At 33.8% G+C, this 27318-nt stretch overlaps 1 protein-coding gene across 1 annotated transcript in view; it reads left to right on the top strand.

Moving 5' to 3' along the window:
• Nucleotides 1–27318, top strand: part of LOC123013777 (leucine-rich repeat-containing protein 4C) — a 134890-nt gene that overhangs the window by 24402 nt on the left and 83170 nt on the right. The window contains exon 3 of the mRNA XM_044412551.1: nt 20796–20857. The gene's annotated coding sequence lies outside the window, so the exon portion shown is untranslated. The remainder of the gene's footprint in view (nt 1–20795; nt 20858–27318) is intronic.

Below are 27318 nucleotides of genomic sequence, written 5' to 3'. Positions count from 1 at the left end.
CTTTCTCTTTCAAACGCCAAAAAAACGAATTCAAAATTTTAAAAAACAGCAGAGTTARCGATTTTTAAAGTGGAAGGTGCAGATCCAAAAATTTTTGAAAAACTCCAAATATMTCAAAAATGGCTAAATTTAGGTATAGGAAAAGCTAATGAAAACTCCCTTAAAATAACCCGGTTAATCCAAAAACGCAGTAAAAAATATACCTTTCCATCTAAAATGAGAATGTTAAGACCGACTTCCGGTATAAGGGAAAGTGCCGCCATCTTGAAAATATTTTCATTTGGGAGGACTTAATGGTTTATGGCTATGTACCAATTTTCAAATAAATACGATTATTCCAACTCCCAATACTTCTAAAGTGGGATTTAGACGGAACAGCCTGTATATCATGTTGATTAGGAAAGAATAGGTAAATAATACTCGTGTCGCTTTAGCAATATGACACTTTTTATTCTACCACCACCATCTACATATCCAGGCTGTCAGAACTCGCGCCCCAGAAAAAAATTTCAAGGAACATAAGATACCAGGAACATGGAAAAAATGTTTAAAAAATTCTATTTATAAAAAAAAATTAACATTTATTTTTTGACTTTTTACATTTTTTTATGTCTGTTTAATGATACTCATGATTTTCTATATGATTTTTTATACATATTTTGTAAAGGTACAAAAATTTTGCCGATAAAAACCACAAATAACATTGAATAAAGTTACAATTTAGGTTGTTTCCTCTTCTAATAGCCTGTGGTAAAAAAACTTGGAAAATTATTTTTCCAACAGAAATAGTTCGTGTCAAAGTACAAAATTTAAACTCTCATAACTTCCAAGTTTGTATAGATAGAATTTTTTAACATTTTTCCCATGTTCCCAGTATCTTACCTTACATGACATTTTTCTCTGTGGCGCGAGTTCTGGTGCACCCTGTATATAAAAAGTTAACAATGTCCCTTGCCCTTGCACCTGTTAATTAATAATAACATTATAAATCACCGGCCGGAAAAATAAGAGTTGCCGAAGCAATTTACGTGCAAAGATCGTGCGATATGAGAAAATCCTCAATAAAAATGAGGTTTTCGAAGCCGCTGAAAAATGATTTCCTGCCAATCTCAGCAGGATGGCACACGCGACCCGTCAAAACTCCCGAAAAACCCATGCAATTAAATCAATTACACAGCCATTTCGAGCGAGTTTCTTGCCGGTGCTAATGTAGTTTATAAGTAAGACGGATTAAAAGTCCTCCAACACGCTAGCGTGGCCAGTTATCACGCACCGGGCGTGTTCTGAAACACGCACACAGCTTGTTTTTCGAACACGCTCCTGGCTTGATTGATCTGAGTGTGCCGTGCATGCCGTGACGTCATATCAATCTCTGTGAGGTGTGATGCCGCCCTCGAATATCTTACTCTCTCCTCCACAAATAAAACTCATATTACTTCCATAATTTATGGGCTCTTCACATGAGATTCTCGGTGATCTATGACGGTTTCTTGGAAGCATGTCTTTTTAGTAAACTCAGTTTTATTATACGAATAAATCCCAGAGCTTCTCCAAACTGCGTTCGGTTTTATGCAAAACAAACATAATGTCATTTTATCGTATTCCACGCTGAAATTGATACAGACTCCAAGGTTTGAGTCTGCCGAACAGATTCGCAAAGTTTCAATCAGAAACACAATATACTTGCTGTAAAATATCCCCACATGCACATTTTTATTTAAATTCCGGTATGAACTTCAAGTTTGTTCATTCTGGTTTCGAAACTGAGTAATAATTTTATATAAAAATAACTTTTATAGTTTGGTTTAATCAATTTTTTCTGCTAATAATTGTGAGTCCAATACTTGTCTCTTAGAAGGCATATCTAATAATTGGACTGGACATACAGGATGGATGACTCCAGAGAAATATCACAGCTGCACATTAACTTATCATATATATATATATATAAAATTGCAGAAAGCTTTTTCTTTAATTTAAATTAAATTTATGTTTTCAAAACTAATTTGACCCTAGCTCGGTGTGATGTGATGTGTTAAAAGCTTTGACGCAGGTAATGAAATTTAATCGATATCAACATATGTGGTGTTTATAAAAGCGAGTAAGTGAATAAGCTGCGAGTACATAGTAGAGTGTGTCAATCGTAAATATTGTTATTCCGTTCGAGCAGGCATAATGAAATTTGAGTGAATTATTACCGAAGTTGAAGTTTGTGCTGTAAAGATGTGTCAACAATTAGTGTAACTGTGAAGTTTATCGAGATCGTTTAAATTAAGCAGCATGAATGATAAGCAATAAAATGTCAACGCTGTAAATTGCGGCGAATTTATTTGGAATCATTAAAAGTTATTGCCGGTTTTGATAATTATGTTTGCAATTTGTCAGAGGCGGTATAAATCTCTGGAAAGTCATTAGAACATCGCCATTTTGAGCGATGTCACTCATTAAAAAATCTCTACAAACTCCGCATTTCCAGAAATGAGTGTCCTTTTCAGCGACCGGTGGCAAAAGTCGCCATAACTAGCCTTTAATACAACCTAATGAGGACCTTCGTGTTTTCCCAGTTGGTTCACCGCGAGTTATTTCCATAATGAGTTCCGCAGTGTTGCCATCACCTTCGGAAAGTTTTTCGAAAGGCGGAAGTGGTAGAATTTAATTAAACCGAGCCAAATCCATCAGCGCTGCAATTTTCTAACTAATACTCGTCCATAATACGTTGGGGAGGAAAAATGACGGCTCGTTTATAACGGGAGTATTTGCATCTTTCAAAGTGTTTACCAGATTATGTAGACCCGTCTAATATAATTATTATGCGGGGCGAGGCCCCCAGATTTCATCAGAAATTGACGACTTCCAGGGGGAGCTAATCTCGGACAAAAGATTCGTTTTTATTCCAACTTTAAATTTGAGTCGTTCAACAAATATCTATAAAGTTGGTACAAGTTGCGGTGATGATTGTATCAAAGCAGCCAACCGAAGAGCAGATGCCGGAGTTTCCGGAACAGTAGCGCCGACGGCAACTGAACGAATTAAAAATCTGGCAAGTTCTTTATTCTTTGAAACCGCCCGAGCAAAAATCTTAAAAACTAAAGTCAAATATTTAAAATGATCAAAACCTGACTACTAAATTCAAAACCATTTCTATTAGGGGACATCCGGAATGCAACTACGGAGCTTTTTGAAATTTTGGAACAGACTGTTCCGATTACTTTCGCTTCGTTTCACACTTATTTAATAACATTGGCTGAAAAACTACCAGACAGCTCTAAATCAGATCCTTCTTCGACGGTGCCCCAGAAGTGTGCACTTGTTGAGAAAATCGCTCTACTCATGCGATCGCGAATTTCACCTTACAAATTGCGTTTTTATTCAACCGATACAAAAAGTTTGATCGATAGAAAACCTAAATGGACTATTTATGCTCTAACTCGTTTCAAAAGCCACTGATACTTCAAACACTGAATCAAATCACTCAAAGAAAATATATCAAACATCCAATCTTTCCTTGCATATGTTACGATTTTCCAATTCCTTTTTAAATGACATTTAAAAATGTTGCGATCACTACTCGCTACTTATGCAATGCACAGTACAGACAGACGTTTATTGCCTCCGGTGTACTAAATTTTCAGTTTATTTTATACCAATAACGAGATTTTATTCCTTTGACTTCATAGGAAATAAAATTTTATATTTAGTTACAAAATGCACACAAACTATTTTTTGAAATATCAAACAAATTGTATTATTTGCTATTAATATAATGTACTAGTATAAATCAGTTAAATATATGTATAATTAAAATTTGTTGTTAAAATTTGTTTTTGGAATAATTCGATTTATGCATAGGTATAAAAGTATAATAATAGTATATGTTGTACCTAAAATACTAAATACGTTGTTCAAAAAAAAACAAGCATTTTAAATTATAATTTTTGCTAAAAATCCGATTGGAGGAATGCAAAAGTGATTTTCAAATACGGGTGACAAGGCAGAATAAAATGAAAGCTTAAATTTGTTACGGCACTGTTGACGACCACCTATTAAGGTTTTATTGATCACGGTATTTAATTAGCTGTCTTCGTATTTCTAGTATTAAAGAAATTTGTTTTCATTTCTGGACAGTTTGTTATAATTAAGTTTAGTACAGATAGAATTTTTAATTAGAGATTATTATGGAAACGGAAAATGTTTTAATAAGTAATTTTAAGAAGCCTTGGAAGGTAGTAAAAAATAGAGGCACATTGGTTGCTTTGGATGAAATTGAATTAAAGACGTTTGTAGAGGCAGGCTTGTTTAAAGTCGATTTACATCGACGTAATACACATGTCGAAGTCCGGATATCCTTGTAATAACATTTATCAAAGTTGAGATGGGAAAAGTGCAAAAAACTAGTCTAGAAACGGCGGCAACTGGCGGAGTTGAGATGGCAAAACAATCACAACCAGGTGGTCATGAAATATAAGGATTGCCGTCGCACGTGTAACACACACAAAAAACTGAATAAAGTTTGTTTTACTGCCGGGAAAGTCGGTTAAAATTTAGCCTAGTGAAGGAAAGTTTATGGTACGATGGGCAGCATTTTTGGGTTTATAGAAAATCCGTCGTAAATTCGAGCACGGCTGACGCTTATTAAAATTATATGTGAAAGCTTCGGCAGGTGTGTCGAGACGAAATTCCGAAACAAAGCTTTGATAAAGGATGAAAAACAGGACACGGACTCCCTCTAAGGCTTTTAGCTTGCCGGATTAATCCTAGCGCACTTCCACAGCTTTTCTGCAGATACGCAAAACGTCTTAATCTAAAATAACCGCGCTAAATAATTTATAATGACAGGTAACGTGCCTCTCGTGATACCTCCGAGAATATTCGCCGAAGGATTTATCGTCGGATAGATTAATTTTAATAGCCGTACTTCCCCAATTCCTTCCAAGCAATCTCCTAATTTTTATGACTTACTACCCCCAATCTCGAGTCACCTCTAAAAACATTTAATACTCTACAATTTCTTCCACTTTACATTTAAAACAAAATAAACTAAGACGCTCTTCAGTTTCTCTTCACAATCAGAGACAACAGGAATCACAATTTTCATAAAATCGATAACGTTTTGCTACACAATTCCAAATTAGCCGCAAGGCTAGTTAGACTCCTTCCTGCAAACACCGCAAATCCCTTAAAGTATAGCGCTCATTTAATGCATGACTCGTTTTCCACAAATTACATTAACACGAGATTTGTCTTTTTTATTATACTATTTACTTATATTTTTGTAAACTGGCGAAAGATCTCTCCCAACATTGCTCGTTCACGTTCCTGCAACATCAATCTAAATTGGCAGAACCAGTTAGGAGTGATTATTCAAGTGTTTATATTTCCTCTCTTGGACGTGTTTACTCTAGCTTTATTAAGGATTCTTCGAAACAAAATAGAAACTCACTGGCCGTAAACAATTTTGCTGGAAATTGTCTACGACCACAAAAAGAAACCGAAATATCTGAAAGCGAATGACTTTCATTACTCGCAGGAGAATATTGTTATTGAAATAACTGTCAGTTTTAGAGAATTGGAGATTTGAAAATCTTTTTGTAGCAAATGCACTAAAATGTGCTCATCTACAATTATTTTTTAGGTGAGTCTTAACTTATAGGGAATGATAGTTTTTGCCCAATAATAACAAATAGTGAAAAAAGTTCTATTAAATGTTATTTAGTTACCAAGATATTGCCTGATAAGAACGCTATTCAACTTTTAAATTTTAAATAATTATCATTATTTCACCAAACTCGGTATATTGGTATAGACATCGACTTCCTTAATTTGACATTTGATAGTGACAACGGACTAGAATTAATGACTAGATTGCAAAGTAAGTTAATTGAAACTTTTTTTTTACGAAAATAATTCGATAAATTTGCAAAAGATTAAAACAGTACTTTTCGAAAAAAAAATTGATTAAAATCGCCAACTTTAAAGAAACTATTTAGAATTATTTAGCTTTAGGTCGTGCTTATGAAAATCAATACGGGAAAACTAAAACGTGTATTTAAAATAATGGAAATAACAATGTTAACAATGTGTACTAGTAGGTATACCCAGGTTAATCAAAATAATGATAATCTTGGTATTACCTACTTAATATTCAAAAGTTAAATAGAGGCAATATATCGGTAACTGATAAAACTTTTACTATAGAATTTTTTTTACTATTCGATATTATTATGCATAACCTAAGTTTATGCGCACAGGCTAAGACTCACCCTGTGCAGAATGTGTTCTTAGAATTAATTTGCTATTTCTTCTTTATGGTAGTATTACACCTGCGGTGGGTCGACCTACGTTTTCGGTGTTATTTATACGGTCGTAGCATCTTTATGTCACCCATAAATTAAGCCTCCCATTCGTAGCGTTAACTGTTATTGTCGATAAATAAGACCACAATGTAGGCAGAAGTTTATTCAAGAATATTGATGCAGATTTGAAAACGAAACTGTCATCTAAAATGCATTAACGATAACGCTTCGGTTTTGTAAGCTCCCCAAATCTGAGCAATTTAATCCAGACTATTTCCGATTGTCGCCGCCTACTTTACACAACATTCATTTTTATTCTAATCCGGTCGAATCCGGTAACCCGTTCAGATCTGTCTTATCCTGACAGCAACCTAATGGTATTGCCTTTTGTATGCAATTATATCGACGGTTATAATGACGGTTTTAGACGAACTTTGGTGCTGTTTTTCCCAAAGTTCTTAAAGATTAAATTTGTACGCAAATTTTAATTACTTTTGATTCATTATGTCAAAGGAACGCAATTACCCCTATAACTCGCAGCCAATAAAAAAAGCGCCGCTGTTTGGAATTAATCTGGATTACTTAATTATGAATGGTGCTGTTTCTTTTGTTATCTTGTTTCCTCTTAACGCTCGCCGTTTTGTTACCAAAGGTATATTACAATTCTTTACAACGTTCAAAGATTGTACAAGAAAATTAATCCAATTGTAGACATTCCCCGGAACATTTGCATTTATTATTAAAATTTTTGGTTTTGCAGTTTTAAAATATGCTAAAAATGTACCAACTTTTTCATGTAATTAGACGTTGACTCTCATAATTTGAATCAAAGTAAAACTCTTAATTTATTTATCTTACCTACCTTATTTCACCTTCCTCAACATCTCGAAAAATAAAATACAATCAAATTTTAACTCGTCAATAATTTTTTATTAGAAAAATTGAATATTCTCTATCTCTAAATTACTTGAGGGGATTTGACTATCAAATGAAGCAAAAAAATTGAGTAGTTTTATGTATCAATTAACTCTTATTTTTTATTACTTTGTTATAGACTCTTGTGGCTTAAAACTGTCAATAACCTTTTTTTAAATAACAGAAAAACTCAAGCTTAAAAAAATATTTTTTTACGTTTTGACTTTTTATGCTTTACAATTTAATGTATGCGAAAGCTGAAGTCAAGTGGTAGGGGTTAAATTGTACATATTTATTTTCCTTTAGTATGCCACATTAAACCCATACGTTGTTTTCACAAAAAGAGCTTTTAGTTAGCTGTGAAGAGTAAAACATCACTTTTGTTTATAAGATTTATATAAATTTGCTGTTATTAAAATGGTTTTTGGTGTTTTTACCCGCAAAAGAGAATAATATATTTCTTTGTTGAATTAAGTACATTCCATCATTATTCTTTTCATTATAAATGAAATAAATAAAGCTTTATTCGAACATAAGCCGATTTTGACAGTACATACATACATTAATTTAGACAAATGTGTAATAATGATCTTTAATATTAAAATAAAATACGAAACCAGCAGATCATGAAGATGGTTAAATGTAGCTATAAGTTAGAAGTTGGAATCGATGTTTTATCAAAGAATAAGCTCGAACTTTATCTGAAAATTTTCTAGCAGCTGATCAGAATATCAACTACATGAATTTAAAGATTATTGAGCTGATGCCTGTAGGGTGTAAATCCGGGAATAACACAGTGGTAGAAGAGAATACTTGAAAAGTTACTATTTTAAATTCTTTAAACATTGGTTTTTGAACTTCAAAGAATTTTCTAATTCAAATCATTTTTTCACGTTAATAAAAATACGTCTAGATGTGCTTTGCAAATATTAGAAGATGGATTTCATTTCTTCGTTGTCTGTGCGTTTGCTTTTATTAGTTTTTTTGGCAAGTAATCTCATTACAAAAATTTTACCAAAGTTGACGCGACTTTCAACTTTCACCACGATTTTATTATTTCTGACAGCACTTATGTCACTGACCAGAATCCCGAATAATCTCTCAAGTCTCGTAACAATCCGTAATCTCGCTAATGGAATGCTGGCATCCACTTTAAAAGTCGCCAATTGATTTGAGTGGTGTCGCTTGTCGCCAGTCATGGACGACCTGGTGTAGTATTTCCGAATTAATTTCGAGGACCCTTTATCCCGTCTAAAGTATTCTCAATTTTGCATTAATCCGTTCCTTATTTAGCAACAATTTAGTTGCGTCGTTAGCTAATCCGATCATTCTCTTGGTAATAATTTAATTATGATACAAACTTTTACATTGATCCTACCGAAAAACCCTACCAACCTGTAGTTACTTGTTCGTGTCGTTGTTCGTTTAAGTAGATTACTCCCAACTTTTTGTCCCACTCTGATAAGATTTAATTATCAAAGTAAATAATATGTTCAATCCTACATTGGCGAAGATATTAAAAGAGTCAAGGCATATGCGTTATCAAAAAGTTAATGTTTTATCAAGTGATACGTTCAGAAGTGGTTTCTACGAAGAAGAGGACATCAATGTAGTTTTGGCTCTTGTTTGTTTTAATTTTGGCCAATTTTCGAACAAGAGTCGAAGCATCTAAACAATCCGCATCTCGACGACTCCGAATCGATATTAATTGAAACCTCAAGCCGACAAGGCCGTAATGAAGTTTCCTCGAGCACACTCTTTGTTTAATGAAGTCACTGGGACAGATTTATAACCTACTCAGGCTCAGGGACACTTAATTACGTGTTGAAGACAGCGTCTCTTTAAAAAAGTATATCACTATTTTTCCCCATCGAAAGCTTACTTTTAATGTAATTAAATCTTCAACATAGCAAATGTTTCATGGCCGAAACGAGATTGCATCGGTGATGTTTCAGGCCGACGATAATGATTTCAGCGGCTGCAGTTTAATTAAACTGAGTGTTTGTTGGTGTTTTGATCTAAATTTGGTGAGTTTATGGTTAAATTAACAAACCATGTTGTCAACAGTTTGGCGAAAAAATGCGTTAGTAATGACAGAATATTATATTTGCATTATTTTAGTAATTAATCTTCTTGCAAACAGAGCTGTACAGTATGATACACGTTTACAAGAATAAAATTTATGATTGTTGTTTTAAAATATTTACTAAGTATTTTCACAACTAGGATGAATGCTCCGCAAAATTTCATTTTCCCCGGTCATTACGAAAAAATTTGCGCTCTCAAAGTTAATTACCAAATTTTAAAGCTGATTTATTACGACCACATAAAGGATTTTTATGTTTTAATATACATTTTGATAGAAAATTGTCGCAATAGAGAGATTTTCAGTTACATTACCCTGGAATCAAAAAATCTAACTTGAAAATGTTTTTGTTTTGCTTATAAATTAGTTTTTTGCAAAAAGCTTTAAGAGTAAAACATCAAAACTTTGAGTTAAAAAAATGTTGTTGCACTTATAATATGGTTTTAGAGTACCTACACAATTGAACAATTTATAACTTTAAATACTTTAATTTTGAAAAGAATTAATTTAAAAAACGAAATAGATAAAACTTATATTAGGTATATAGCTTATTTTTGTTGCATTTTTTACAACAGACAGTCAATTTATTATAGTTGTACCATATCGGAAGCAATATAAATGCATATTATATTTTTAATGATCACATCACATTTATGATAACGCAAAATTTCCCATTAAATTTTAAAGCTACAATTGATAATGCCACGTCATTAAAACATAAATAAATGTATGTATTATAATATGATACAGGCTGCCATTTGCAGTTGACCTAAAAACAGGAAAAATAACGGAAATATAGTCATGATACTACCATAAATGCAGTTCATAAAATAGTGTGTTGCCAAAAAGTGATTTTGCAGCATTTCGGTTCATTTAAATCGTTATTCGCGTCTTGGCACTATGCAGCCAAACATCAACACTTAGCAAAACCTATAAATTCGAGCCGCTGTTTGATTTCCTAATGAGACAAACACAGCCCAGAATACTTCCGGTCGCTAGTTTGGTGTTTCGCTGGCACTGTTTACAAGTTCCTTGTGTGCCAGAGTTAAGATTGCTGCAACATCGCCAACTACTGATGTTGATCTTGATTGCAAAGCATTTGTAACAAGACAAGTCTGGATTCTAAGATACCGCTTATTCCTCAACGGATCCTGATTATAAGATTTATGGTAAATTGAGTTTCGAGCTGTGTGATTATTAGATAGCGTGCAACCGTCAAGCTTAACGGAAACTGTGATGAGTCGAGAAGTTGGTTAACCCCTTGATACATTAGCGAAATTTTGAGTGCTGAAAGGGATTTACATTCAAGAAAAATTAACACTTTTCACAAGTTTTGATAGCTGTGCAGAGTCGCCAAAAGTATGGATACAGCTGCATCTTGATACCAAATTCCAGTACTTTGATTTTAATTTTTTCCAAACTAATTCAATTTGCAAAATATGGTTAAACCGATTTAAGAGAACCGTAAATAAGCGCCATCTTACATCTCCCAATTTATGATAGGTAATAAAATGATCGCCCCTTTCTATTTTTAATACACTTAGCGTTGATAGTCACATTTAAAATTCCCCTGTATCAAATTTAATCGGCTAAGAACGATGCGATAGTTAAGTTTTCTTTACGGCCAACAAATCAATTTCGTCAAAATGAAATAAACCAACATTTACTCTGGAAAGGATCTAGTAAGGGCAACAGTTTTCATATCTTCCTATGGATAAGTTTATTGCAAATTTTACTGCTCCCCTTCCTGGCGAAGACAAAGAGTACGTAATATTGGTAATTATTCAACCCCTTGGAAGCTCCCCAATTCAAATACAATACGTACGAAAGGAAAAGAGATCATAAAAATTTTATGATCAATTCGAGAAGGTCTCAAATTAATGTTGTATACGGAGTAATATCGGGAAATGACACTTGTTTAGAAACGACATTTTGAGACCAATTTAAGAAATATCTCTATTATATTTAGAAGTACCTGGACATTGTTTAATTATTATTTATTATTTTTACTTTTAAAATGTGCTCAAAATATTGATTCTGGTTAGATATACTCGTACAGCTATCTTCAAATAAAAATGGACAACTGTTTAGTTTATTATAATTTTGAACTGTGAGTCAAACCATGTCAAAAACTGTAAACTTTTGTGTGTTTAGCTGTAATAATTCAGGGCTGGGTTATTTGCTTCGCTGGTGTAACATGTTTACAATTAATCACACCCCTAGCACGCGTTATCTGTACGTCCTGGCTGTGTTTCAGAGATATCACAAGCGACCTTATTCATCCACAGCGTGCACCGTTAAGCCTCGGCAACAAGCGACTGCTCGACCCATATTCGCGACTAATTACTAACCTAACACATTTGCATTTGTACAATGTTTACATTTGCATCTTATTTTTCGGTCTTTCGGGGGTGCTGTTATCGGATAACCGTTAAATACTCGTCATTTGGTGACGCTCAAAGCGCGAGAAAACGCATTAAAAATTACGTTTTTGTTCCCTTCAGCTGTTTTCAAACGCAAATTTTGGCCGGAAGGGTATTTGATTTCGACTACACACAAGTAAGATTACTGTTTAATGCGACATGGCAGTTCTCGTATGCAATGCAAATATGTCAAGTGTACAAACAGAGAGCTCGATTCGAGTGCGGTCAACATGAATTTAACTAAGTTTATTAAAGGCTTTCAATCTACTTTTCAATTATCGCCGCAAATGAAAACGTTGTTTAATTTCCTCTTCTTCGAGATGGAAGTGAAAAGAATTGTAAATATTGTCTTGCTAATTCATTATTCACTTTTATGTAATTTTCATGGATGAAAAATTAAATAGGTTCGATTTTAACTTTCAGTGCTTTTATTATTGATGTTTTGACTAAAAATAATAAACGAATTTTTAAATAAAAATTTATTTCATTGTGTAATGATAAATCCTTTTGTTTGTTTGATGTTCAAAATTCTAGAAATGCAAATAATACAATTTTTTCCTAAGGTTTCTAAAATTTACGTATCTATTAATATAAAAGTATATACCTATTTGTTTAATAAATTAAATACTCACTAAAAATTAACAATAAACATTAATTGTAAAAATCTGTTAGTTTTTTCAAAATAGTATATGAAAAGTCGAATTGTCAATCCACAAGCTTCACATAAAAATATAAAAAATGCTATAGTTTTGCTTTTTATTTTTAGAAATGTCAATAAATTAACAAGAAAAAAGAACACACTATTTAAGAAAATAATTGTTGGTTGCTGCATTTGCTACTTTTTAATTAACTCTTAGAAAAGAAATAAAATTATCTAAAACTTGATATGTTCATTTAAGCTGGCAAATAGGTGTTCCGAATAATTCCTAAAAGCCTAAATGAATTAATATCTACACGATTTTGACTGCCAAGATACTTATTAGTTATAACTGTGTTTGTTGCCATTCCATTTAACTTATCCAACGTGTTATGAATATTTTGTCACTGACATGTCTCTAATAGACGTTATATTTAATTAATAGGAAAATCGACGTTATTGTCAATCTCTATTTGAATGTCTCGTGTGATCCCAAAAATAGATTTCTCTGCATCATGCTAGTCCATTTTTTTGGTCGAAATTTGGACGTTTGGTCAATAATAGTAAGGCAGTGCCTCCGCTGTCGGCAACGGCGCTCGTACCAGCTGCTGGAAACGACGTGCGTACCCGCGGCCGGCAAAGGATTTTTAGGTTTTGCCGCTTTTTTTAAATTATTACCTGAATTTCTGCAGAATGATAATACTATAATACTAGTTTTTGAAGAACTAGCAACAGAGATCATCAGCGACTAAAACCTGTGTTTTAAAATTTAGGTGTAGTTTTTGCTAGTATAACTAATAAAAAAACCGTACATTTAATTTTTGTAATACCAACACCGTTGCCGGCAGCGGAGACACTGTCTAATAGTAATTTACATTATAAGTTTGGTAAGATAAATATTACAGTACGAATGAGAGGTTTATTCTACTATCCAAATGAGTAATGTAAAGAAGGCTTACCGGATGTATATTGTAATGCATTTTATTTTAAGAAAATCTGCCTTAAAATTATTCATTTGTTGTTTTATTGTGTCAAAAGTCACAATCCGGTAATTGTTGCTTGGTTACACTTACTGGCTTTGATACAACTCACTTCCCGAAGTCAAAATGGGGCTGGGAAGCTGAATTTATCGAATAGTATGAAATAAATTATAATACAGTGTGGCGATAGTTATATTTGATTTTTATAGAGCAAAAACTTTCTTGCCACATTAATCTATTATCGATAAAATTAATTTTTCTCGAGTAAGGGGATCAGCCCCACAAGATAATAAAATTCAGATCGTCGCTAAACATATCAATAAATCACCTGATAAAAACAGGAGACAGCGTACCGAGCAAGCAAAGACAGTGTAGTGTCATCGCTTAGCTAAACTCCTGCTAACCCGTCATAACAGTTTACGGCAATGATTGATGATTGTTCACGTCGTCTGATACCCTTCCATCGAGCTTTCGGTGTCGATGCGACTTTGGGTCGTCTCACTCTCGCTCCAGGAGAGAGTTTGACGTTCATTTAATCTACAAACCATTATATCGACTCTAGGATATTGTACTTACGCATCGGCTGCGATAATAATACTGGCGCGACAGTTATTGTCATGCTAAATAACTGTGAATTATATGCGAATGGTTTCATGTGACTGCTGCGTATTTCATGCAAAGACAGGAAATTAATACAACACGCTTAAACGGAATGCTTCGGGACGACCCACCGAAAATTGGATAAATAAAACTGGAACGACGTATAATTAGGTGTCAATCTCGCGTTGGCTGCAAGTTTGTCGAGCGAAAAACTGAAAGAATTTCAAACATGGGCGTGTGTGGACTACGAGGACGACAAAATTAATGGAAAAAATAAAGTTGCAGAATCAGAATTACCTACATTTTTTCACTTTGTTTCTCAAAACCTACATTTAACTACAGCATCTGTCCTGTTCATAAAATTAAACTTTTTTTACTATACTTTGAGTGAAAAATTAGCAATAAATAAAATCGGGCCGCCCTGGCGTAATTACAAGTACATTTGAAAGCCGCAAGCTCATCGGAATAAATTAACAGAGACAGTCCCATTTAATTCTCGTCCCGCTTTATTAGACATTCTGGTGCCAAGTGAGACGAAAATGACAATGAGTGGAAAACAATGAAACCAAACTCCATTGAATCTCTCCTTCTTCCTAACATCTCTAAATATGAAACTTAAATGAACAAAAACAGACAAAGTCATCTCCATTGTCGCCGGTACACGGAATTCTCCATTCGTTGTAAATGCTGCATCAGTTCGTCTTTTCTCAACTTCTAGCCAATTCGCTCCAAAAGACTCCACACAAATAACAAAGCGAGTCTCATAATCATAATGTATTTCACAAGTGTAAAATCCAGGCGACTGTGAGCTCTTACAACCATTACCGAGTCATTATCATGCGACAAAACACTACCACGGTGTGTGATGACGCACAGGCGTCATTAGCAGCCCTGTAGAAGTGGCATGATACGAAGGCAAATTCCTAACGAGGTTCATCCATGCACCGAGAGACACTTTTATATCTCCTCCTCTTTCTTTGTGCTCTACTTTACCTCCTACATAAACTATAGCGTCATCAAGCTATTCTATTACCCTCTCGCGCCACTCCAATTACTGGACATCTTTACCCCGAGATATAAAGTTACGACGGACGCGCTGGCCCTCATTATAAATTTCAAAAAGAATAAAGAGGCTGCAAACGATCTTCTTCACAGACAACTGATAACGTAATAACGTTTTTAATAACGTGTCATGTCAGTTATGTCGGAGATATTTTTTATCGGGTATTGATAGTGAGTTTGCACTATCAAGTAGAAGCTAGGATGAGCTAGCTGCCGTTGACATGACATGATGTAGTTTATTTTTCTTCTTAGGTCGCTAAGTTGTTTGCCTTGACATCCGAATATCACCCCAAGCTGTTAAGACTTTATTGCCTTCTGGATTACCTCAGTAAAGGCTGGATAAAGACATTCTTGTAAAATATGCATTTAAAAATTGTTAGAAAGCAAATAAAAAAATGTGTTTCAGGATTTTTCTAATTTCTTCATATTTAAGACAAATTTCCTTAAATTTAAATTGTGCGTGTTTCATATTTCATGATTATATACATATTATACATGAAAACAAAGAAATCATTAATTTAAAATTAATGAAATGAATTCAAACAAGTTTTTTTACTACCACATTATAAAATAATCACTTATCTCAACCAGTAATACAAGTTAAAAAAGAAATAAAATTAAGTGGTTAAATAAATATTCCCACCCAACATATCACTAAATTCTGGTAGGTGAAAGTAATGGTTGAAAGCTGTTGAGAATCTTCTTAGATTACACAGGTAAACCTAATGTAATCATTACTTTACTATCCACTTAATTTCTTTTATTTTCTGATAACGTCATAATACATTTTTTAAGAAAGATTTTTAATGAGGAAGTTTACATTTTCTGTAGATATCTTATCGCACACATACCTGAAACTGGTAGCATAAATTTTTCTCTTTCGTCTCATCCCACATGTATTCAAGATAAATCCCAGAGTAAATTAATGTTAACAATTAGTTAGTTAACGTAATGAGCAAGAGAAAACAAATTTATACTGACTCTTAATATCTTGATTGCATTTATGTAATTATGATTTAGTTTCACCGCTAGGTAACGAATGGACGTGCATTACAATAAAGTATTCTGTAATAAGAAAATATTAGGTAAAGGAAGAACATTTCGTTTCCAGATTGATTCATAATTATAGCCGTGCCGAACTGATGACTAGGTGTGGGAGTATATGGTAGTTATCTAAATTGCTATTTCATGTGGTCATTAGATAAACAGCAGCAAAAAAGCCTTTAGGGATTAGATGCCTCAGGGGGTGTTTTAGTAATACTACGGTAACACTTTCGAGGATCTCTTTCTATCGCTCAGTCAGCGGGTCTTCAGATACGGAGGAGTCATGAGCCGTGTACATTAGCTTTATCCTTTCGAGTTACGATTTCCCGGTGAACTTACACTTAGTTAAGCGGCCCAGTGATTTCTTCTCTTTTCGATCCACCTAACTACCCTTGATGTTTTACGGCGCTGTTCGTTTTGATGGCTCTAGTTTGAACTAAGCGGCGGTCATTTAACCCCACTGGCGGGAATTAGACGAACTAAATCGGTGTTTGGATGCGGACGCGTACTTTACTAGGTCTAATCTTTCGAAATCGGCTGAAGGCCCGAGAAAGATAGCGAAATAATTACTGTAGTAGCCTACGAGAACATATAAACTCACGCCTAGTAAAATACCGTTTTTATTACTACGGTCTGGCACAAATTGCCCAATTTCATTATAAGCTTTTTATCCTGGGAAAACGACGGTTTTTCAGCGGAAACGTTCGCCAAATTATACCTTTGCGATGACGGCGACGGCTAGGTCTTATACAGAATTAGACTCGTGATAACGTGAAGTATACATTAGACACGTACTGACGCTTATTCGATTTTCCCGCTAGTCCACTTCACTTGTAGCGAAAGTTTCGTCCTCACTGAATTTTTTTTTCAACTGTAGTCTTCCGAACCTCTTGATTTCTGATTAAGGATTAAGGGTCTGCGTAAGATTGCCTTGGGCTTGTCCATAAGAGAGCAACAACATGTAACTCAATTAGTATCGTGTCCCTTTGCCATATCTGGGACTGTGCCTTGCGAAGGTCTCTAGATATTGTATGCTAATTGCTCTCAGTCAGGTCTTCACGCTTTCGTCCTCTGAGGACTGGGCCGCCGCTGCGGTCCGGGCTCATTACCCTCCCGGACCCTGTACTCCGTTAACTTAACAACTAGGGATGTGTTACGGAGGATACGGCTAATTACATTATCTCGCTACAACCGAACTCAATTCGTCTAAATTGTAAATTTATACAGTCCTGGATTCTCTTTACACTGTTGCATTTAATGTTCATTTCAACTTTTCTTAATCCCCAATAGCAATATATAAGGTTCGGATTTAATTTTACATCGAGGACTAGATCTCAAAGTTTTCATTCAAATAATTATAAACTTAAGTGCACGCGCGTTATTATTATTTGCTTTAGTCGGTTGATGTAGAGATGAGATGAAATTTAAATTGTGTCTTTAGTAAACGCGACGTTTTTTGCACTCTCTTTTGCAATTTCTGTTTCTTATTTTCAGACGCAAATAATTGAAAGCCTCAAGATCCCTTACAACAGGAGCTTATGTAGCCAGCGAGTTATACAGGAGTTGTAACCAAATTAAGTATAACCCTTAACTGATGGAACCTTATCTCTTTGGCTTAGAAATAACCTACTTTTGCTTGTTTCCTCTATAATAATTGCGGTATGACTTTGTTTCAAAAATTGTTTCATAACGGATACGACAACAACAATTGCGCCACGATCAGAATTTATTTTTCCTTAAATGATGTAATTTAAAAACTTTTAGTTGTAGTTTAATGCTATTCGTTATAAAGCTAGCAATTTATTGATGTAAAGTTTGAAATAAAAATAATTTATGTTATGACTTGCTACAAGTATAATTTTATGCTATATTAATGATACTCAATAAATATATTATTTATTTTGTGATTGATGTATCTTCAGTAAATACATACTTATAGTACACGTAGCACGTTTTTGTTAAAATAATGATAATTGCATGTATTTTTTAGAAAATTATAAATAATTTAAGAAATTTATATCGTTAAATAGTGCTCATATACAAATCTATCTGTAAAGTGTAACAGCATAAAAAATGGTGATTTTTAAAGGGGAATATAAGATTTTAAAATGAATTTTGCTTGAAATGAATTTTTTAAGGTGCGGATTTAGGTGGTGAAATAGAGAGAAACGGCTCCTTTAATGGAAAAGTAAAAGAAAAGAAGTTGGAAAAGATCGTATTGTTGTTTATTTAAAAGCGGATCAGCATCAATTTAAGTAAACCTCGTGCTCGAGCAAATGCGGTAAACAAAGTGAATCATGAAGTCGCAAATCTAACAATAAGATATTTGAGTTAGAGACAGTGCCGATAATAAAGATTTGCACTAAGCGAGGGCGGATTCGATTCCCTTTGGGCGCCTGATTGGAATTTACAGCACAGTCGTACTCAAAATATGGTCCTACCTCGTTTGAATCTTTAAAATAAAATTGCCACGGTCGGTTTCCGATCGAGGTTATTGGCTGCATAATGTACCTCGCCAGAGCTTACCTAGCAAATTTCGAGGAGGCAGTTTTAAATCCCCGAATTTACGATTTTCGGGAAGTTTTTTAATCACGCGTCGATTGGGCCGCAATCAGGGCAACAATGGGCCGGATAATTGAATGTACCCCAATTAAAACGACAAGAAATGGCATGTTTTTAGACATTGATTGGACGAGGCTGGCAAGGGTGTTGTTTCAATTAACTCAGATAAACCACCGCATTTTCCACGCGCTCCGTCTAAATCGAGCTTCTTGCAGTCGGCTTAAAGCTTTTCTTCCGGGTTCTTATCAGCGCTCGCCTCTGTATTTAATCAAAAAATGACTACAGCATGATTCGAGATAAAGCATGTTTCGGTTCGTTTAGCCATGCCGAGAATGTTTTACAGTATGTCGGGGTTAATGATGCAATAAGAATTGTAAATAGTGTTCGAGATGTCTGCTTCTGATTTTTCTCCAATTTATAACAAGAAAACCGAGTCGGATCCAATTAGACGGATCTCGGTTTAAATTTTTGTTTATGACGACTTCAACGCTAACGGTAATTGATGCAAGGGAAAAGCATTTTCTCTCGACACAAATTTATTTCAACTTATTTACTTCCTAGCAGGAACGATAAGTTCTACTCTTTCTTTTAATACTAATTAAAATTGTTTTTTACACCCGTGAATGAGTGCGAGATTTAACTCGTAAAATGCAAGATTTTCCTGAGATATCGCGTTCGAGCTTTCGATGGGGTGAACGATTTAGAGAAAATCCAATGGAACAGAATACAAAAAAATGTATACATATAAAAGGTCGCATGTCTGGACACGAAATAAAGCCACAAATCAAGGGAAATTTATTGTCCGTGCTGTGAGAGCGGGATAGTGAACGGAACAAATGTGCTAGCAAAGAGACTAAATTAAAAAAGTATACACAGGCATGCAAAATTACAATTCTAAAAATTAAATGAACTTGCAGGAACAGGAAAGAATAATAGTTTACGATATGGTAAAAATAAGGCAAGTTATCACAAGAAAGAGAAAAATTCAAATAATTCTAGTCTAGTGTAGTGCGTTTATCTTAGTTGTGATGTGTTTAAGGTGCTGGAATAAATTTAAAGAAAATTTAAAAACAAAAATGCATTATCACCTAACTGAGTTTGTATTAGATTTAATTTCAAAAAATTATCTAATATATTTTAGATATTTTTTTAATAAAAAAGTGCACAAAAGATTAATTGAGATGTCATCAGATTTCGTTTCTTTTTTACTCACTCAGTTCAATAAGAGGAAAATATCTTCTTTTTTATAACAATTTGATTGATTCATTGACTAATGACTTGGAATAACTCAATTTAATCTAACAAAACATCTTCAATTTGATTTCTCTGACGCAGTTATTTCGAACTCCTTGAAATACGTATTTTTGTTGAAATAAGTATATTACACCTCAGTGAGAAGATATCATCATTGACATCTCATACAAAAAATTGCTATTAATTATTTTATTAATTTCAAAATAAAGTTTAAGCTTATTTTATCTTTTTGCTCTGTAGAGTCTAAATAATTAAAAAACAAGAAACAAACAATTTACTTTTAAATCTTCATTCAATTTCAATTCTCAGATTTACAAGTAATTACATATTATGGAAACGCTTCTTTTTAAAAAAAGGAAAAAACAATATTTATCTAGTAATATACAAGTAGGAATTAAAATTTTAATTAAGTACAAAGTCATTGTAAGAAAATAGAAAAGAAACATTGAAGGAGATGTTAAAATTCAAATTTTTGCTTTGATTTGATACACCTATACATTCAACTTATAATAACGGGATTTCCGTGTCTTCACAACGAACAATGCAAAATCTCGATTGTAATTCGCAGATGATCCGTAATATTCCATGCAAAAACAATCTCTTCCTTTATAATTACAATTCGCTAAACTCAGTATTGTTGATTTTTCAGTAACTCCTTCATCCTGCTTATCTCTTTTGCAGATAAAAACGTTTGTTTACAACCTCATTAAATACGCAAATGCATTCTAACAAAAATTCTGTATGCTAGTAAAAAAAATTACGCAATTGTTTTAGATTGAAACGTCGGTGATTTGAACCATGCAATTTTGTTCCATTTTTGTTAGTATAGCTGAAAATCAAATGAGGCTATTAGTCTTCCATTCAATGTCAATATTTGCGCCTCAAACGACTTATTGTTAATTTTGGTGTCAATTATTGACAGTGGGGTTTGTTTCACAGATCGAAGACAGTCGACCAGTAGTTCAAATCCTTCCTAAATTCGGCATCAGTTCCAGAAATAGGTGAGTGATCCTTAGCCTAATTCTTAAAGTTTTGACTAATTTTTAATGTTATTCTTGACTGAAGCTTTATTAGCTATTACATTATATGTATATCGCCACTATTGATTTGCAATGCAACCCCTTTAGTGTTGTGGACAAGGTTAAATTAGTTAAAGTTTTGTGTTCTGCCATTGAAGTATCCGATTTTGAGCGATAACGCGTTAAGTTTAAGCAAATGACAACTAGACTGTGAGTGCTGCCGGCGGATTTTTAAGTGGACTGGTTTTGTTTTCAAAATTTGGAGCACGTTCAAATTGGAATATTCTATGAATAATAATGAAAGTGATAATGAAGATGGCTTGGCGATTTTGGTCTCATTTGATTTGCAGGCTGGTGTAGGTATATGTGACGTGTCTGAAATTAGTTGCCTGAAAGGCCTCATATCCTGAAGCTTAAAACAGGAGCTTTAATAACCTGCGCTTATCGCTAAAGCAATCTCTAAGAGCTTTTACCTGCGCGCATATATTTTAAAGTGGATGAAGAATATAAAAAACTTCCGGACATGAGTGGCTTTTTCTATATTTCATGCAACTTATTCTTAATAAAACTTTCACGACCATTCAAAGAATGATTGCCGCTCCCAACTCTTGTAATAACTCAACACAAACATGGCCGACTTCCGCTGGAAATATCGCCAGGGTTGTAACCGTGCGGATTTATGTGCGCTAGTGTTATTATTGTGGGTGGCGAAGTAGTTGCTGGGTTATGATTGGATAAGCTCTCATTTTCCGTTTAAATCTTGACTACGAAACGTCATATTATGTTTGCGGATCATGTCGAAATTATTTTAACATCGACGGAGTTCGATCAAAGCTCTTTCTGATATGAGTTTCCCACTAGTACGAACCGCCGCCGTAGAAAAAAACTGCCCCCGGGTCAGATGTTACATTTCGCTTGAGTTTATTCTTTTGAAGAATTCACTTCCAAGCTTTAATATTCATAAAGACCCGAAAATAAACGGTTATTTTTTGCGTGGTAGGCATGCTGAAATTTTACTTCACAGTTTTCTGCACACGGGTTCTATACTCAATCGGCTCCCACAAACAAATTTGGTTAATTATCATTCCGGTTTGGCTTAATAATGATTTTTCTGTGCCGCACAATTTCAATTTTGTTCGCGCATAGCTTTGATATTTTATTTTAAAACAAATACCGACCCAGACTTATACTCTCCAAAAGTTTTTATTGAAAGCGTATTACTTCTTTAACTGCTTGAAACAAAAGGCTCAACAAAAACTCGCATTAGGGCTCTTTAAAGATTGGATATACTCCCACTTTCAATGGTTTTCAATGCTTTTCCACTAGTTTATGCGTACAACCTACACACCAAGCGCTTAAAAATCACAAAATATTTCATTTTTAAAACACTTTATTTGCTTACATGTTACTACCAGACGACTGTAAATGATTGAGCCATAGCCTATAAGTAGGTTTAATAAAAACGTAGTTTACTAATATACTTACTTTTATATCATAATGAATATAATGATAATGTAAAAGCAAAAGCTAATTTACGATCGATTTTCTACTAAGGTCTATTTTTTAAAATAATGGTAACCGCTTTATCTTGAAAAACTAATATGGATTCATCCTTGTCACTTTTATGTTTTCTTTAATATTTAGTTTTTCTCAAAGTTACGTATTCATTTTATGAAAAACTTAATGATTTTACCTGTCTATTATTATTTATCAATTATTACATTTAATTTTTTGCAGTCCTAAATTTTGCGGAGCTGTTTTGTGATACATTATAGGTAATCATATATCGTAAAACTCAAAAAGGATATTTTTTTTTAATGTCAGTGCTTCCTCTGCCGGCAATGGCGCTCGTAGGAGCTACCGACAAGGTGCCCTTACCAACTGCCGGCAAACAATTTTTAGGTTTTGCTGCTAATTTTACTTTTTTATATTTAGCTAGTTACATTTTTGCAGTTTAAAATAGTTTTGGTAACAATACCGATAACAGTTTTTGAAGAACTAACGCCAGAGATCATCAAAGACTAAAACCCTCTATACTTGTATTTCAGAATTTAGGTAGATATAGTTTCTGCTAGTATAACTACTCGTAGTATAAACATTTGCAGAATATAAGTTAAATTATTTTTGCTTGTTCTGATCGCTGTTATCGTCTTTTAAAATTCCTACATATTAAAGTTACCCTGTGTGTATGTACATATTGCTGTAAGTTTTCTGGCATAAAATTGGGTAGTTTATCAGTGAAAAAATTTTTTAGTATTAAAAAAGAACGTTTCAGTCAGGTAGGATGACGGTATAAGATCAAAATATTTAGATAATAATTTGCATATTTAACTACAGTTGCTCCAATTTCTTCATAGGAGAACATCCAGTTGTTAATATTTTTGTTCTTATATGAGGTGTTTATTACAAGAACAAACTAGAATTTTTTCTGCTTCGTATTTCAATTAGGAGCCGAGATACTAATTGTTAATTGTTAATTAACCCCACAATTCTGGAAGTTCTTTTTTGCAGTTACTAGGAACAATTGTTAATTGTTTCTAAATTATTCATTAAGATAAATATTATTCTAATGCTACGGAAATGACGTGTCAGCTTTAGCTACTTCAGAAAAGAGGAGCTGTTTCTTTAACTCGCAAAAGACAGACAAAAAAGCATGTTAAATAGAGGCTTTTAAAAATGATTTCCTAAAAAACTAATATATTCTTCAAATGAAGAAAATTTGTCTCCAGCATCCCTTTTGAAATGTAATTGACAGATTACAGTTCGAAAGCTACCACCGCTCACAGCGCCAATCCCGGGACCAAAATAACCAGGAATCTAAACCGACGCTGGCGAGCATCACTCTATTTTATTTTTGGCACCGTTGCCGGCAGCTAAGGCACTGCCTACATTATTTATTGTTACTGCAATGTTGCAGCATGCATGTTAATTTTTTTTTATGCAATTAGAAGCCACATATAGTTGTAATTAAAAATACAGTTTTTTTTATTTACGTTTCTAGTAACATGCCATAAATAAACATAATAGAATTATTTTGCTAACTGAAATAAATGTGCAAAATTTTAAGCCTCGTAATTACAAAATCATTATACCTAGATAAAAAAATTTAATATTGTTTTTACGAGTATGTTTTCGGGTTCTTTATACATATCGTAATGTATCGTAAAGCTGTTTGCAAATTTTGAAACACGTTGTATACTTTCTATATTGGAAAAAGTGGGTAAGTGAAATAGGTATAAATTTACACGTTAAAATATTTTCTATCTGAAATCATTCTTTGTATAAAGTTCACGAGATCGATTAATCCGTTACTTAATCCGTGCTGCCCCGTTAATCGAAGAATTTTATTTAAATCAGCGTTTAAGCTCTCCAAGAAAGAAGTTTCAATGATCCGACGAATAAGCTTTTCCAACGAACTTGGTCTTTTCTTTCAAAAGCTATCAAAATATTACAAACTTTTCCAATTATGAATAATTTTTATATTTACAGTTAATACGGTTCATAAAAGTTGATACGTGAAGACAGTGTTATTAAATAGATTTTATCCTTGAGAAACTCCACGAGATATATTCAGTGTGAAAAATGTGTAAAGCGTAAGTTTCCTTTCTTGTCAAAATTGCCGTAACGAACGATGTAATTACATTTTCATCATTTCTAGCTGGGGGGTGCTATCCGCAGAACGTTAGCTCGATCATTACACATCTATAAACCAGCCGAAACAGGCACACCAGGTGCGGTTGAACGCAAATATAAAAGCAAGAATGGAGTGTTTGCTTTCTTATTCTGCGGCCTTATTGTTTCGCTTCTCAGGTAAGACCCCGAGTCCCCATTGAGCCGTTTGCCGTTGAACCTAATACGACCTGACATTATTCAGCTTCTTGCATCTGTCTTCTTTGTTAAAATCAATATTTGGATATCCAGATCAAACAGTTTTAAAGTTTAATTACCGGAAAATATTGTAATATCGACGGCAAACTTCGTCCCCCTTCGCTGCCAAAAATGGATAAACACGCTCCACCCGGCCACTAGAATTTTAATGCCAACTCCATTTAAGAGGGGCCAGGATATGAATCATTTTTAAATCGCTCACCCCCACATCCTTGACATACGGAAATCGGGAAAACGGCCACTCTGTGATCGCCGACCGAACATTATTAATCATTTATGGGCCATTTTTAATTCTTCACATCCCAAATATGGAACGCCGCATTCAACTTTGGCAAAATGGAATGCATATAGTATGCTCGAGACTATACGAATTTAATTTCTTGCAAAATGGTCTTATATTGCGGCATTTTTAGCGATACATAAAATACCATGCATACATGTGTTCTTCTCAACTTCATATATTATGACTTTTATGTGTAGTTTTTCCATTTATAGCGAAGGAAGCGTCATTTGCTGACGCCGTTATCTATTGTTATGACTTTTAGCCAAATGAATGAGTTTGTAAATTTTATTTTTATTTTCCTGTTGTTTCTCACAACTAATTTATTTCGCCAAATAAATTCACAATCTTAACAGCAAGGTGAAATATTTTTTGTCACAGTTTTCATTTTCCTTTCAAAAACAACGCAATTCCTTTTTAGATTTCTCTTCAAATATTTTTTAGTTAAAAGAAATATTAGTTTTTATACTGAAAAAAAGTAAAAGAGCTTTCTGTATTTAGAAGAAGTGGAAACAGAAGTTGAGAAAATAAAATATAACTCTTGCTACGACAAGGCACTTAGTTTGTATTCATAAAATTACATATAAAATATAGAGATAAAAAACATACTTCATCGGTTTGGATTTTTTTAATAATTAAAAAACGTTACTACTACGTTAGTATTAAATCTTCAAAAAAATCGCGTAGACATCTAACTTGAAAAAATCTAGTAAAGAATAATTTTACAGTTTCTTAAATTTTGTAAAAATTTCAGTGTTTGTATTTTGTGCTAAAACGTTTGGGTAAGTGTAATCTGCGGTAGAGCGTTTTAAAGAATTTGCAATGTTGTGGTCTGAATACAATAATGTAGGCAGGTACAAACACGAATGTGTTCTGTGTTCAAGATTTGTCCTATTTTGTGTGTCAAAACTGTCGTTATTGTGGATATGATCGGCAATTTCCTGTGTCATTGTGTCGTACTGCAAACAACACAATACAATAAATATTTCGATGCATTGAAAATTCCGAGTAAAAGTAAATCTGACATAAATCGCATCGGCAACGACGTATGTATCAATTGGTCGTAGAAGCAGAAGACATCTGTCAGATGAGTTTTGACTAATTAATTCAAAGTTTTTGCTTAATAAAATTTTTATTGCCGAAAGCACTTACAAGCAGTCAGACCGTGTCTTCCACTGGGGCGGACCTCGAAAGTATTGGGAACATAGAAAGTCGGTACAATAAAATGCTCTGGTCCATTAGGCGGTACAAGGAATCGAAATAAATCAATAGATAAGACGTAGCAAAAGAGAATCAGAAAGGATGGATTATTGTTTTGACCATTAAGACAGTCAAACAATGAAAAGTTTTAATAATTCTTCTGATGGGTTATCTTCAGAGACCCGACGCTCGTTTTAATTTAAATCTCCGGAGAAAAAGAAATTGTATTATTTTAAACTGAATTTTTAATACAATATTACAAAGCTGAAAGCTTTTCCTTTGCCTGAGTGTGTAAAGCCAATATTAACGACAAATCCACCGCAAATCATTTGATTATATTTTCATACGGCAGAAAGGCATTACAGAATTTATTGTTTTGGGAAAACTCCTTAAGATAGAGTGAAGGCCTGTTCTGTCAAAAAAAAACAGCGCGCGCTATGAATGGGGCCCTTCATTTATGTTACTTATTTGAATATCAACATCGAGCATCTAGCCATAAATCCACCCTTATTGTCTCTGAAATTCAACTGCAATCTCTTTGAAATGTAAGCTCCTGCTGCTTTTAAGCCTTAAACTCAACACATATCACGCTGGAAATATCAACCCTAATGCATTTACGTTTATTTATTGCCAAGATATTACAGTAATTGCATTTCGCGAATTTACAACACACAAGGCGAGCCATCCATCAAATATTTATTGCACAAAGGACCGCCGTTTACAGAGATCTTGTTAACATTGCGGTTCTAATTAAATTTTCGCCTCCGCGATGACCATCCAAATTGCTACTTGTACTTTAATAACAAATTTATTACACCGCATTTCCAGCTTTTCTAAAACTTATCAACTATTTAATCTCTCGTAGCTTTACAACTACTAATTTTACTTTTCCCGCTTCAGATTAATAAAATTTTTACCGAGAGGTAAGAGCCGCTAGCAGGAAAAGGTGTCATAATGAGTGGAGAAAAAAAAGTATTTTGAAAATTTTTAAACAATCGTTGAGACAAACCTCTGCGCAGCTTTGAGTTGAGAAACGAATGGTCTTCTGTAACGAGTGTTTTATACAATTTTTTCT

The sequence above is a fragment of the Tribolium madens genome, unplaced genomic scaffold (genome assembly GCF_015345945.1).
Source record: "Tribolium madens isolate multiple individuals breed KSU strain unplaced genomic scaffold, Tmad_KSU_1.1 Scaffold_96;HRSCAF=242;Tcas5.2_LG5, whole genome shotgun sequence".
Classification (NCBI taxonomy): Eukaryota; Metazoa; Arthropoda; class Insecta; order Coleoptera; family Tenebrionidae; genus Tribolium; species Tribolium madens.
Note: the sequence above shows the minus strand (reverse complement) of the source record. Positions and strands in the feature narration are given on the sequence as shown.